At 34.6% G+C, this 15,403-nt stretch overlaps 1 pseudogene; it reads left to right on the top strand.

The window, feature by feature from the left end:
• The first annotated feature begins 2,347 nt into the window (after positions 1 to 2,347).
• LOC131857484 (uncharacterized) lies at positions 2,348 to 4,343 on the top strand (annotated as a pseudogene).
• The last annotated feature ends 11,060 nt before the right edge of the window (positions 4,344 to 15,403 follow it).

A 15,403-nucleotide genomic window follows, 5' to 3' on the forward strand; every position in this document is an offset into this window, starting at 1 on the left:
TCCAAATCTACCACAAGCATAGCATTTTACATTCATTCTGCAATCATTTGATTGATAACCATATTTATTGCATTTGGAACATTGACCGGTAAATGAGTTTGTATTCTGATTATTCCTATAACTGCATTGATTTGCTATATGACCAAATTTGTTGCAATTAAAACATTTGCTATTGAATTTATAAGCATTAGGTTGCCTTACTGGTTTTTTGTGATCATGATTATTTGCAGTTCCATAACTTTCTCCATGTTCAAATCTAGGTCCAATTGTATCTTTATCAGGTATATGATTTTTCAGCATATCATCAAGCTTGGCTGAGCTCTTTTTGAATTTGTCTTTGTATTCATTTACATTGACCAAATTACTTTCCAGAGTGCTAACTTGTCTCATAAGTTCCTCTTTGTCGTGTTGCATCTTAATCAACTTTGTTTTAAGCATATCATTTTCATGACTAAGCCTTATAGATTCATCTGATCTTTCATTAAGTCATCTGGTCAAATCTTCCTAATTCTTCTTTCTATATTCAATATCCTTACATAGTCTCATGGTTAAATCTTGCATCTCATTCTTCATGTTATTGTTCTCTTGTCTCAGTTTCTCTGCAATATCTTTGACAGTTTCTTTTTCTTCATCATCTCTTTTTTGCAGTTGCTCATGTAATTCTTTTCTCTTACTCTATGCCATGGCCAGGTTTTCTTGAAGTGCTTTGATGAATCCTTGAGCAGATCTAAGTTCTTCTTCCAGTTTGATATTCTTTAATTTTTTTGCATCAAAATCTTCAAGAGCCGCTTCCAACTGTTGTCTCAAATTTTCCATTGGTACCAATTTCAGAATCTTCCTCAAGTTGTTAGGCTTCTGCAAATAGAGAACCAAGCTCTGATACCAATTTCTAAATAATTGATTAATCCCAAAGACACTGAGAGCGGGGGGGGTGAATCAGTGTCAGACCGGTAAATGAAAGATTTAAACTTATTTGCAATTTTGTAACTGAGATTAATATGCTAGTAAGCAAACAATAATGCAGCAAAGAGAAATAAAGGAATCAACATCAATGCACACCATAACACAAATATTTTGGCAAGGAAACCCGGTAAGGGAAAAACCTCGGTGGGATTTGTGACCCACAATATTTACTCACTAGCCATATGAATAAATATTACTTAGTACAAAAGGGGCTTGCACATGCAGGAAGGCCAACTGCCTAGAGCTCACTGCTCAACAACAAAAGTGGAGTTTCACTTACTACAACATCAAACTGATGTAAACATAAAAAATGAACTCTTACAAATTGCATCAAAATGTTGGATGAGTTCATTGTTATTCTTTGTCTGATACCGGTTCTGCCTCTACCAAAAACCCTAGTTGTTATGCTGTCAAATGATTCTGCTTATACAGAAGTCTTCGCTCTGCTCTCTTCTTATTCACCCCAAAATAAAACATCAAAATACATATACAACTATTCTCTATCATATCCTATCTTATCTCAAGTTACCGCTTACTACTTTTCAAATGACCTACAAGAACTCATAAATATATGAGTCTTTACAATATAACATGTCAGCCATACAATTATAATTTACATTACAATATATTTCGCATAAACAATATTTATTGACAAGTCGGCCCGAAATGTCGATATAATCTTCTGTCGGTGTGAATAAGCCTTGTTGTATTTGTCAGTGTCGATAGATGAATTCTATGGCCAATTGAACCTGTGGAACCTTGTTTCCATCAATGGAAACATCCACCTTTCTCATCTGAGTTTATAATGCCAACACTAAATTCATTATATATAATTTATTCAATATTTCATATACTTTTCTTGACAAGGTGATCCAATTTATGGATATCCTTATTATCTCTTTTTAATGGGTGATGGATAAATAAGGATAAGTTACAATGTAATTGGAATGAAATAAACCAGTTTTTTTCCTTCTCTAAGATATCTTTAGCGTTTCCTAGTGAGAAAAAATTAAAAAGTTTGGTCTGCTTTGCAAAAATTGCTATTGCAAGTTATGAAGCGATGTTGCTATATGGCAAGGGCATTAATTAAGGATCAACTCAAAATATCTATCTTTAGCTAAGGAGACCAAAAATATTTTAAATAAAATAAAGTTACATTGAACCCTAGCAAATTTTATAGACTTGGTCATCATGCAATCATGACAGCCCGGTTTTAACAAAATAACACAAAAGAACCACTGAAAAATCTATGTAAAATTTGACTCTCTATTCCGTGTACCGTGAAGTTCTATGATTTTTTAACAATGTGCTCTACATGTCGAAAGAAAACCCATTTAGAGGGTTCATTGTGCTGCTTTTCCTTGTTGTACATTTTCTTGAGACGATGCCATTTGTATTGGTAGCCTCTTGTCACGAGAGCAACTCAGAATTGCTCAGAAAAATTCTAACAGGCAGGAGCCAGTGGACATCCCTAGAGCAGTGTGTGAAAGGTTCATGTTGAATCCATACTGAATGGTAGACCAGCAATCCTATACCACTACAAGTAGTGAGTGAGGCATCTCCAGACTGGGTGAGATCTCATGTTATCAATATTGAGGAACTTATGCAATTGCCAAATACGATCAAGAAATCGAGTCAAGTGAATGAAGTGAGAAAGAGGAAAGAGAGAGAGGTCACCAAGGTGCAGAATTAAGAGATTTGGCCGAATACAATAGTAGATGCTTTGCTTAGGAAGTTTGAAGATATTTGTTTTGACAAACACCATGGTAATCTTGGAAAGAAGCATTGGGATAGAATTGTTGCTACAGTGAATGTTGTATGTGGCACTGACTATACTAGCATGAAATGCAAGTACAAATGACATCGTCTCAAGAAAATGTACAGCAAGGAAAAGCAACGCACTGAACCCTCTAAATGGGCTTTCTTTCGACATGTAGAGCACATTGTTCAAAAATCATCAAAATCTCCAAATATGCAGAATGATATTCATAATGATTCCAATAAAGAACAATGTCCAGATGATGTATATACGACATGTGATGCAACATCCAATGAGTCAAACCAAGAGGAACCTTCCATATAGACAAAATCAGCCTCTCCATTAAATGGAGCTAGGGAGGAAGACAAACGTCCTAAAAAGAAAAGGGTCCCTTTGAGGTCATCTGAACAAAAATTGGAAAGAAGCATGACACAATAGGCCAATGCAATCACAAATATGGAGAAGGCAAGAACAGAGGAAATAAAAAATCTCCTTGATACTCAGCTTCAGGTTGCATCAATTATGGTCCAAGGCATTAAAGAGGTAAGGCATGGTGCTTCACTTTGTATTTGTTGATCTATCACAAGTATTTTTGGCTAAATCCTTTTGTAAATTTTCTCTCTTTTTAAATCTTTTCTAAATATCATTGAGTTGGAGTTGTGTTCTGGGAGAGTTTTTTGTGATTTATGGAGCGTATCTTTCATTACAAAGTCTTGATTGGAGGATTTTCTCTCTCATCCACATCCAGTGATCATAGAAGAAATGTACTAAATGAGAGGGGCATTTAAAATCAAGTTTTTTGACTATGGATTCTAGCATTTCACATTTTAGTTTCATTTTGAATCAAATGAAAAGGAAATAATCTGCTTAATGGTTATACTACAGTTGAGATAGGGTGGTGGAATGTCTAGATGCAATGAACACATGGCCAAAGAGGGAGACTTTGTGCCACACCCGCTTGAAGGATACAATGAGAGATTTGTTCCTCCCACGAATTTTGCCATGGTTGATAAGAGAGCTTATAGATCAAGTTTCCCAAATAGAAAGAACTTTCCATTTTTGGAGACCTTACATCTCAATTTTATCCTAAGTATTTTGGGAAAAAATTGCACATTCCTATTCTTGAAATCCCATTATTTTCTAAAACTACTGAGATGCAGTTGTTACAAATAAGACAAAAGAAATGATCTTCATTATCATTGAGTTTATATTTAAGGTTCATGAGGGATTTTAGTTTATACAGGCTTAGGTTTTGTGCAATCCAATAAAACTCCTTTATATTGAGAAGAGAAGAGGAGACTACATATTGTTAGTCATTTTCTTTCCATGTTTATTCATATGTCATTTTTGTCCTAGGTCATTAATAATATGCTTTTCTAATCCTTGTAGTATTATTTTCTTTATTTTCTCTGAGATTCTGAAATATATTTGTGTTCCATGTAAGTATCAATAAACAAATATAATCCACACTTCTAATTGAATTGTTGGATTTGTTGGGTATTCTAGTTGTCTATGTCTTGAATCATATCCAGAAGATAATTTGGACTTCCTATGAGCTCATGGGATTCGGCTATTTCATATTGGAATGGAGAGACACAAGTTCAATTTTTTGTGTATCTAGCTTTTGAGTTCATGCTTTTTGTGTTTAAGTTTTGGTCAAAAGTTCTTGTTATTAAGAAGCAGGGTAGAAAACTCCAGACATGATATTTATACTTGAAAAGCATTTGAAAAGAAAATGAGATGAGCTTCAGAACCCAGATCATAATTATATGTAAGATTACTGAGTTGATTAAATTTTATCCACACTTTGGATTCTCTGTTTTTACTAACAATCATATGTCTAGTGATATTTTATGTGTATTTGAAAGCTTGGTGTCTTGTATGTGATAAATTTTAGCTCAAGAATTGTTTCTTCTACTAAGAGGTGTAGCTTACGTTTTTTTTAAATATCAACTTGAGTTTGACTTAAATTTATTAGCTTCGGATAGAGATGTATCCACTTATGGATGTGATGAGAGAAGATAAAGGAACTATGAAGCAACTTTAAGGAAGACTTCATATTACAATTCAACAGATTTTTGAAAGTTCTTCATAATGTTCTACTTTCCATCTGAAAAGTATGTGAGAGTCAAGCTTAATGGTTGTTAATGGTTGTTTATATATCTGTGAAATACTAAACGAGTTGTGTGTATCTGTTAATCTGTTAATGTAGACATGCAAAAACCCAACGATGCCACTCACTGTATGGGGTATTATATTACTTCTATAGTTTGAAAAGTTCTATCTAAAATTTATTGTATTTTTGTGATTGTTGATAATGTGGAAAAAGACACAATATAGAACCCTTGCATGCAGCGCGACGGCCTTCGGTGTATCAAAACTCATTCTTGTTGGCAGGAAACACTTCAACGCTTTTGGTGGTCATGGATCTAATCTTCATGTAAATTTTTGCCATTTCTATTCACTGTTCTTACTCGATAAATTTACTTAATACTTTAGCCTTTTACGTCGATTTCTGAACAAAGATTAAACAACATGAACACATTCATAATATTCTATTTAATGAGAATGGTACGCAGAATAGAGAGTCGAATTCCTATTTTACAGATTGTAAAGCAAATCAAATAAAAATTGTAATATGCTGATCAATTGATTCTATAGAATATTAACTCTTGGTTCCAAAAGTATGTGTTAATGGTTTTTTATATGTACATGGAATACTAAACGAGTTGAGTGGTATGGAGCACATGTGTGAAGTAAAGACCCGGATTCAAAGCTCCAAGTAGGTATGGATAATGCAAGACAAAGGTCCTGGGTGATTTTGATGCCACAAATATTTCCCTTGTCATTCTACTACTTAATAGAAGGATATAATCTGTTAATACATGAAATGCACAATAGTAGAAAGAAACCCTGCACAAAAGCCAGAGTTAAGATGGCATACCAGGTGAGATGTTCGCAGGACACAGAATAAAACCAAACCGCAAGGAGGAAGTGTATGTTGTTTATCGTTGCTATTTTTGAAGCCTCCTTCCTATAAATACCATTAGATATGATTAAAATTAATTACAAACTAAAACGTTGCATGGTTTTACATACCTGAAATTTACTATAAAGGAAAAGACTATGTGAAGAATAAGTATACGCACCTGAAGATTTTACATAGTGATGCCTTGCTCTCAATGATGCCAAACAGAATGGTTTTAGAGAATTTTTGTTCCCTTTAAAGATGCAATGCCATGAATCTTTCCCTGTTGTCCACTCGTCTGACATATTAATGTTCACTCTTCTGAGATATTAATGTCCATTCTATAATGGTTTTCACAGTGCCAACATAATGGTTAATGTCCATTTTTCTTAAGATATTACATTTATATATCAAAATAAAACAAGCTATAGCGACAATTTATTATGACAATCATGTATTGCAATCTACCTAGCTAAGAAGTTGTCATTTCATGTCAAGGGTAATTACATTGATATATGTTATCATTTTATTAGAGGTATGGTCAAGATGGTAGTATGAAAGTAGTTAAGTAGATGATTTGATGAATGTTGTAGATTCTTTAACTAAGTCTATAAATACAAATAAGTTTAGATGGTGTTTGGAATCAATGGGCCTCTTAGCCCCTAACAATTAATGCATAGTGTTGGCACTCCCTTTGCTCTTGCAAGTTGTTCAAAAAGTGGGAGAATGTCAGGAAAAATGGTGTCTCAACCTTACAATTATAAAATGTTACTATAAAATATTCTTGTAAATTGCAACTATTCATTAATAGGTCACAAATATGATGGTAGAGATTATACTGGCTTTTTTGGGTCTAGATGGTAACCCTATTTTATGAGGTTGTGTATTTGGTTGTGTACTGTATTAGATTGTATTCTATGTGAGAGTCTTATAGATGTTGAGTTTTATCTTGATCTTTAGTTGGTGATACTAATAAGAAAGCTTCCTTTGCAATTGTATTGTAATCTTCTTAATTATTGAATACTATATTGGGCCGCTTTTGGGGTATGGTGTTTTTCTCTTGAAACGATTTTGCCCATGTATATCACTATATTTTGGCATAAATGGTATGAATGGTATTTATGTTTATTTTGTTCAACTTTTGTAAGTATTGTAAAGATTTGGATTTTTTTTACATAAACCTCCTCTCAAGATTAGTACAAGAAGTTGTTTTGTTGCCTTAACTTCCTTTCAAACATCTTAAAAAATCTATCAACAGTTAAAAAATAGAATTATGTCCTATTTGAGATCATAGGAAACTACCACAAAATCCATACTAATGTCCTATGATGGAATTTATAAATTTGGTAATAATTTACATATTATCTTATATTTTGGCAACCTCCCTTTTCTATTTACAAACGCTAAAATTCTATGCATAGCTTCTAACATTCTTACGCATCTACGGCTAAAAATAATATTCACACACCAATTGCAATGGCATATCAACTCTAAAATTTCTTACTAATCCACCACTATGTTTCTCTTTAACAAAAATTGTTGGCAACAATGCAACAAACTGAGAGGTGGGGGTTGAATCAATTTGCTTAAAAAATATTACTTAACTCAACTACAATTTCATATCTGATAATTAAGAATGAAAGCATAATTCAATGCCACATCAATAACACACATAACACCAATATTTTTTATGTGGAAAACCCGGTCAAGGAGAAAACCATGGTGGGATTGAGACCCACAATATAAATATACCCCATTACAAGTATATAAATATTACAATGGGGAATACACATGCATTCAAGCACACTGCCTAGAGCTCACTGCTCGAAAACAACAAATGGCGACAACCCTAGGAAGGCTCACTGTCTTACAAACATATTCATATTACATCCAAATAGATCATAAACTGATAGAACAACATCTCCTCATGCCTGGTTATAGTTCTGGTTAAGCACATAACATCTATCCACACTTACTCATACTTCTACTATCCTTCTAAATGATTGATACAGTATTCACTCACCGCACACCTCTTACAATGATTATTACATTTATTTATACATGACATCAACCTTGGATAAATATCATCAAGGTCAGCTCAACACATATCTCCTAATAACAAGAATTCAATCATACACATTACAATATCACATGCAGACCAAAACAATGTCAGCTAAGACATAGCATGGACCTAAATCACCACCTTGAACATGAAACACCTCCAAGAATTATGTCTTGAACATCTGCAATCATCTAGTTGGCTAAGAATGCAACATAGCACGAACATACTGGAGAAATCATCAACAACAAACACAATGATCATTGCATACCATCAACACAAATAGGACATGATCTAGAGACATCCACAAATATTATGAATTACGCCGGCAACAACTGCACCAACATCACTTACTAGAATCATCATCATCATGATACCAAACTTCAAGAACACTAACTAAAATGACTATCAAATTGAAAGATTCACTTGCGGACCTCCAAATCACAAACCATCTAAATTGAGGACACACTAGAATGTCCCAAACACTCTGCCAAATCTATAAATCAAGATATTGCAACATGGAGCAATGTGAAGAAAAATCTAAAACATTGATCAACACAAAACAATTAAAAAATCAACCGCAATACCAGATCTCACAACTCGATCAAATCTCCATGTGAACCACTAAAACTTTAGCTAAATCAACTAGATATACTTATCTCAAAACTTTTTAATCCGCAACAACTCATCTACAACACACTAGCTAAACCAACTCACTTAAGCTGACATCAACACTGAAACACACAGAGGAATATGTTGACATCAATGACAACACATGACTCAGGCAATCCAAACACATATTTGTACATTATCCCAACAATCTCCCCCTTTGGCATTGATGGCAACATATGATGTGAAAAATAATTAATGACAAAGAAATAAAATAATCAGCTCCCCTTAAATCAAAAAATAATTAACTTCCCCTTAGATCATGCACACAGCTCGACATAGGTTTTGCACATAGCTCTCTGTCCCCCTTTGACATCAATGATAGAGACACATATTTGCAAATCATGATTGTCTTCCCCTTAGAACCATCTCACAACTCTAATATCTAAACGACAACACTGACTACTCCCCTTGACTAGCAACTACCACTCACCATTCCAGATCACAAGATATGACTGTGAGATCCACCAGATTGATGCAACTCAATGCATCTTAGTTCTCACCAGGAGGGGCAATCTGTCGGCATTATAAAAGACAAGGAGAGATTGTTGGAGTTTCAATAAGGATATTGAGAAGGTTGTTGATGATTATGGATATAAGTGATCAAGGATGTTTACTGTCTTAATATTATTATTTTGTCATTGATGTCAAGAAATTGATTTTCTAATTCAGTATGATGTTGCCATATCTTAAGAAGTATGATTTGATGAGTATAAAGATGTTGGTAAAAGACACAGAAAGAATGTGATGAATAATGGGAGGAATAAGTTATTCAATGGGTAACTATTACCAAGTTAGATAATGATGAGATCATGATGTTTAGATTGTTTTGATATCCTACATATGTTGTTGATTGTAAGGTTAATACTATACTATGTTACCGAGCAAAGAACCTAGTCGGTAAACCTTAAGGTTATCGCTATCGGTTAATGAAGGTAGAATGTCTACCGAGTAAAGTTTAGTATTTGTCGAGTTGCAACCGAGTAGTAACAGAATGCATTGAATGAATAAAAGCATTATTTAATGAAGAAAGCTGATGAGCTAGAACTGATTAAATGATTGGTATGTCGTGCATGAAGTTTGTTAAAGAATCTTGATGAATACTAAGAGGGGGGATGAATTAGTATGCCAAAAATCTTTGCACTAAAACACTTTGCCAGACTAACAGTAAACCGGTAAAACAATTTAGCAGACAAACCGGTTAACAAACATGCAAACCAAATAGCTAATAATGCATTCACCCACAGAAGCACAAACACCATAACACGAGATTTTGACATGGAAACCCAAATGGGAAAAACCACAGTGAGATGGAACTCACAAGTAACTATCTGTAGAATAGAAACCAGACCGGTTAAGGTCAGACTGGTTAAGGTCTTACAACGTTCTTTACCAGAACAGATCCTGTTAGGAATCTCAATCTCTGTTAGGAGATAAGTCCAATTAAAGACTACCTTGCTAGAGGATTTTAGATCCACAGATGTGAACCACCTTGTTAGAGGATTTACAAGAGGCTTTTGGGCCTACCCGGTTAAGGGCTATAGACTTGTCGAAGATGTGAATAATCAACAAGTGAGTGATCTAGCGAATAGCACATATTGCTTGGTTAGATCCTTGATAACTCGATCTTAATGCATTACAGCATTACTTCAGTCTTCTACACATTCATACTCTCTCTAACTCTTCAGTTACCTTGAACCCTAGCAACAACATCAACCTCAACAACAACAACCTTAGAATCCTAGACATGATGTCCTTATAAAGGAATCTGATTTCATGTAGGTCTAATAGGATTACAATACAATTTCCTAAGTTCAATGCATCTGGACATATCTGGTAACACGGCACAAAAAACACCGCCAGAGAGTTGGCACCGTCAAACGATCGGTGGATGGTAACTCATCACAGATGCCGAGTGGTAACTCATCACAGAGTATTACCAGTTCATACAAAATACCAATTGTCGGTTTGTCAAAATGAAGACTGGTAAAAATGTGTTATGTCACTTTAATCCCTTGTACCGCTTGGTATCCACGAACCGCTTGGGGTAGACATGCTGCTTCAGACCGGTAAACACATTCTGCAAAACATCAATAGTCTAAAGACTATAATACAACATACCAGTTGGAACAAATACCGGTTGTGCTCTAACTCACACATATGAAGAGGATCTTAATGCAAGTGTGTGTCCATCAATGACAATCACAAAACGAACATCAAAAATGCCAACAAATCTGTGGTAAAGGAAAATCGGCAGGAAGATCTATAGCTCAGATTGAACCGCAATACCTTAGCACAAGTTCCAAGAAATGTATGCAAGTTCCAAGGCGGGGTAAAACATTTTCAAATCAAAGGATACATTGAACCTAGTCAAGTTTGAAGATCTAATGGCTATGATTGATCATGGGATATGTGATCAAGGAGATTAAGCGGTTGGTGAATTGTTTATAAATAAGGAACTGTTGATAAACAATGTATGCGGGCAAGTGTATGCATAAGGATGCTACATAGTGATTACCGAGCACAAAAGCTTGAAGACCTGTTTGAATAACAGTATATAGAGCCCAGCAGATGGACAAGATAAGTCCTATTGTATTGAGCAAATAAGAATCTGCTTTAGCATTTTAGATGTGAAGTTGCAGATAGATTTTTATTACTGTTATTTTGTGAAGTGACAAAAAATCTCTTAACCGAGTGGACTTAACAGTCTTATTTGTAAAACCCTCTAGCAAGGTGACATTCTGATTGAGTGTTTGAAATCCTTTAACAAGGTCACTTCTAACAAGGTGAAGATCCTAACATATCTGAGGGAAATCCCTTAACCGGGTCACATCTAGCAATGTGTTTGTAATCTTTAACAGGATTTGCATTCAACCGAGCATACTCTAGAAGAGTATATTTCTTAATGGGTCCAAAATCTCATAGTGGTTTTTCCCTATTTGGGTTTCCACGTTAAATCTAGTGTTATGAGTGTTATGATGTTTATATGCTTTTGAGTTTGTTTAGCAATTTTGGTTATATTGCTGAAGTATATGTTACCGAGGTTGAATCTATTGTTTTTATGGAAGATTAAGTTTGTATGATTCACCACCCCCCCCCCCCCCTCTCATCTTATTAGCTTGGCATTTGTACTTAACATTAAGTATCAGAACTATCAATTGGTATTAGATCTTTGGACTCTAGAAGGAAAAGTTTACAAGGTACTTGAGGAAAAGATCCAAAGATGTATAAGAGGGATGCACCGAAGCTGAACAAGTCAAGTTTCTCTACATGGCAGAAAAGGAAGAAGCTGCACCTATCAGGAGTTGGAGAATATGATGTATATTATCTGGAGAATGATTTCATCACACCAAGCACCTATCCATTGACAATGGAAGAGATAAAAGCAAAGCAAGAACATATTCAAGCAATGATTGAAATAACATCTGCATTGACCAATTCAGAGTTTAATGATCTAGAAGGCTGCAATGATGCAAAGGCAATGTGGGACAAGCTCATATATGTGTATGGTGGAGATGAACATGTTCAAAGAGCAAAAGTGGATAGTCTAAGAGGACAACTTGAATCTATGAGGATGAATGAAGGTGAGAACATAACCCAGTACAATACAAGACTAAAGGAGATTGTCAATCAAATCAAAGGAGCAGGTGGAACTATTGAAGAAAAGGATATAACAAGGAAGTTGTTAAGAACCCTTCTACCAGCTTATGCAATCTGAGTCTCTGCAATCAATGAATTGAGGTCTGTACCCAATATGTTAGTTTCTTTAGATGCTACTATTGGTAAGCTACATGCATTTGAGTTAAGTAATTTTGATAACAGTGGATCATTGGTAAATAAAGTTGAGTCTGCATTTAGTTCTTTTCATTTTGGTGAATCTGATGATTACAATGATAGAATGAGTAAGTACACTAAAGGGGATCACAGTGGAGCAAGTGAAAGATTTCGCAAGAACATGGAAGAAGTACACAAATTGTATGAGGAAATCAGAAAGCAAGAAGAGTTTGAAGCACTATTAGCCAGAAGGTTACCGAGAGGCAAAGGTAAGTATAAAGGAAAACTACCTTTGAAATGTTTCAATTGTGATAAGATAGGACATATGACTTCTAATTGTCCTGACAAAGATTCTATTGAAAAGAGAGATTACCGAGATGACAGACAAAAAGATAATCATTACAGAGGACACCGAGACTTCAGAAGAAGAGATAGAAAGTCATGCTTAATAGCCGATGAGGAATCCGATGATGATAAATCAGATGAAACTAATACAAAGGAAGTAGTTTATGTGGCTATCAAAGATGGATCAGATGAAGAAAGGTATGAAGAAAAATCCCTAATATCTCACATAAATACTAATGATTCTTGGATCATAGATAGTGGATGCTCACATCACATGACAGGTGATAAACACAAGTTTGTTATGTTAGAAGATTATGATGGAGGCTATGTAAGATTTGGTAATGATGCACCATGTCCAGTAAAAGGTAAAGGATCTATAACACTTCTTGACAATGCAAAATGTAATGATGTTTATTGGGTTGAAGGATTGAAATACAATTTGTTGAGTGTAGCACAGCTAAACAATACAGGATACCGAATAGAATTTTAGAAAGGAATTGTCAAAGTTCATGACAAGCATGGAAAGTTAGCTGCTACTGGGACACAAACAAAAGGTTACACATTTCACCTTGACTCAACTCGGAATAAGTGTCTCTATGCAAAGATAGATGATACCTAGTTATGGCATAAAAGGTTTTGTCATGTAAATTTTGATAATCTGATCAAAATAAGCAAGAAGCACTGAGTAAGAGGTCTACCGAGTCTTGAAAAACCTGAGAATGCTATGTGTCAAGGATGCTAGATGGGTAAAATGACAAGATCAAGCTTTACAAGTAAGTCCTACACTTCTAAGGGAATTTTAGATCTTGTGCACACTGATCTTTGTGGTCCTATGAGAATTCAAAGTTATTATGGTGATAAATATTTCATATTATTTGTGGATGATTATTCAAGGATGATGTTAGTAATGTTTTTAAAAGAAAAATCAGAATCTTCTCGAATGTTTAAATGGTACAAGGCAAGAGTTGAAAATGAAACAGGAAGACAACTGAAATGTCTTAGATCAGATAGAGGAGGAGAGTTCACATCTAATGAGTTTAACTTATTCTACAATGATCATGGTATAAAAAGACAAGTCTCTGCACCAAGAATTCCACAACAGAATAGAATAGCTAAGAGAAGAAACAGATCTATTGTGGATTGTGCCAGAACCCTGATGATTGAAAAGAAAGTGCCACAAACATTTTGGAGAGAAGAAATAAGCACAGCAGTTTACACCCTGAACCGAGTACAACTAAAAAAAGGAACTTTGAAGACACCATATGAAATCTGGTATGACAAGAAACCTAATGTAAGTTACTTCAAAATCTTTGGAAGTAGATGCTATGTACACAAAGATGATAGAAATGGAAAGTTTGATCAAAAAAGTGAAGAAGGAACATTTCTAGGTTATTCTTCTAGAAGTAAAGCATTTAAATGTTTGATCAAATCATCTAAAAAAATAGTAGAAAGTGCAAATGTGAAAATTGATGAATTTGCAGAAAGAAATGATGAAGGAAACTCCAAAGAACCAGGAGATTATGATGAATTTGTCTATGTTCAACTGACAAGTCTTACCAAGAGAACTGATGAAGAAAATGAAGAGAATATCCAGTTACCGAGTGATGAAGAAGATCATATAGAGCCTACCGAGCCTGTATTAGCCAAGTATGTCAAAAGACATCATGCATCAAGTCAGATTATAGGAGATAAGGATGATCCAGTGATGACAAGGAACAAACTGAGATAGAACACATGTCTGATATCTGAATTTGAACCGAGAATAGTGAAAGAGGCATTTAACAGTGAAGATTGATCAAATCAAGAAGAATGACACATGGACACTGGTCCCAAGACCGAAGGATAAAAGTGTAATCGGTACAAAGTGGATTTTCCGAAACAAGCTGAATGAAAAAGGTGAGGTCATTCGAAATAAAGCAAGACTAGTTTGCAAAGGTTATGCCCAAGAAGAAGGAATTGATTATGGTGAGACTTTTGCACTTGTGGCTAGACTTGAAGGAATAAGAACATTGTTGGCATATGCTACTTTCAAGAATTTCAAGGTTTATCAAAAGGATGTCAAATCTGCATTTCTGAATTGTATATTAGAAGAAGAAGTTTTTATTGAACCTGAAGGATTTGTTGAAGACAAGAATAAAGATCAGGTATGTAAATTGAACAAAGCTTTATATGGTCTAAAACAAGCACCTAGAGCATGGTATGAAAGATTGCACTCTTATTTAATCAAGATTGGTTTTATAAGAACAAGTGAAAACAACAATATGTACATGAAAAATGATGAAAATGGAATACTGATCTTAGCCATATTTGTTGATGATATTATCTTTTGTGGAAATGACTCTCTATGCAAGAACTTTGGAAATGAAATGAGCAAAGAATTTGAGATGTCATTAATCGGTGAGATAAAGTATTTTATAGGTTTATAGATACTGCAAATGAAAAATGAGATTTTCATTACTCAATCCAAGTACATAAAGGAAATCTTGAAGAAATTTGGAATGGAGGATTCAAAACCAGTAAGTACTCCTATGACTACCAACTGTAAACTATCAAAGAATGATGAATCTGCATCTGTTGATGAGACACTTTATCGATCCATGATTGGAAAGCTACAATATGTTGTTCACAGCAGGCCAGACATAGCACATGCAGTAGGTATAGTTGCAAGATTCTCTGCAGATCCTAATGAAACACACATGACAGCAATCAAGAGAATTTTCAGATACTTGAAAGGCACTAAGGATTATGGCTTAGTATATCAGAAAGGAAATGACTTTGATTTAAAAGTTTATACTGATGCTGATTGGGCAGGCAACATTGATGACAGAAAAAGCACAAGTGGAGGAGCTTTCTTTTTAGGAGAAAG

The sequence above is a fragment of the Cryptomeria japonica genome, chromosome 8 (assembly GCF_030272615.1).
Source record: "Cryptomeria japonica chromosome 8, Sugi_1.0, whole genome shotgun sequence".
Taxonomy (NCBI): Eukaryota; Viridiplantae; Streptophyta; class Pinopsida; order Cupressales; family Cupressaceae; genus Cryptomeria; species Cryptomeria japonica.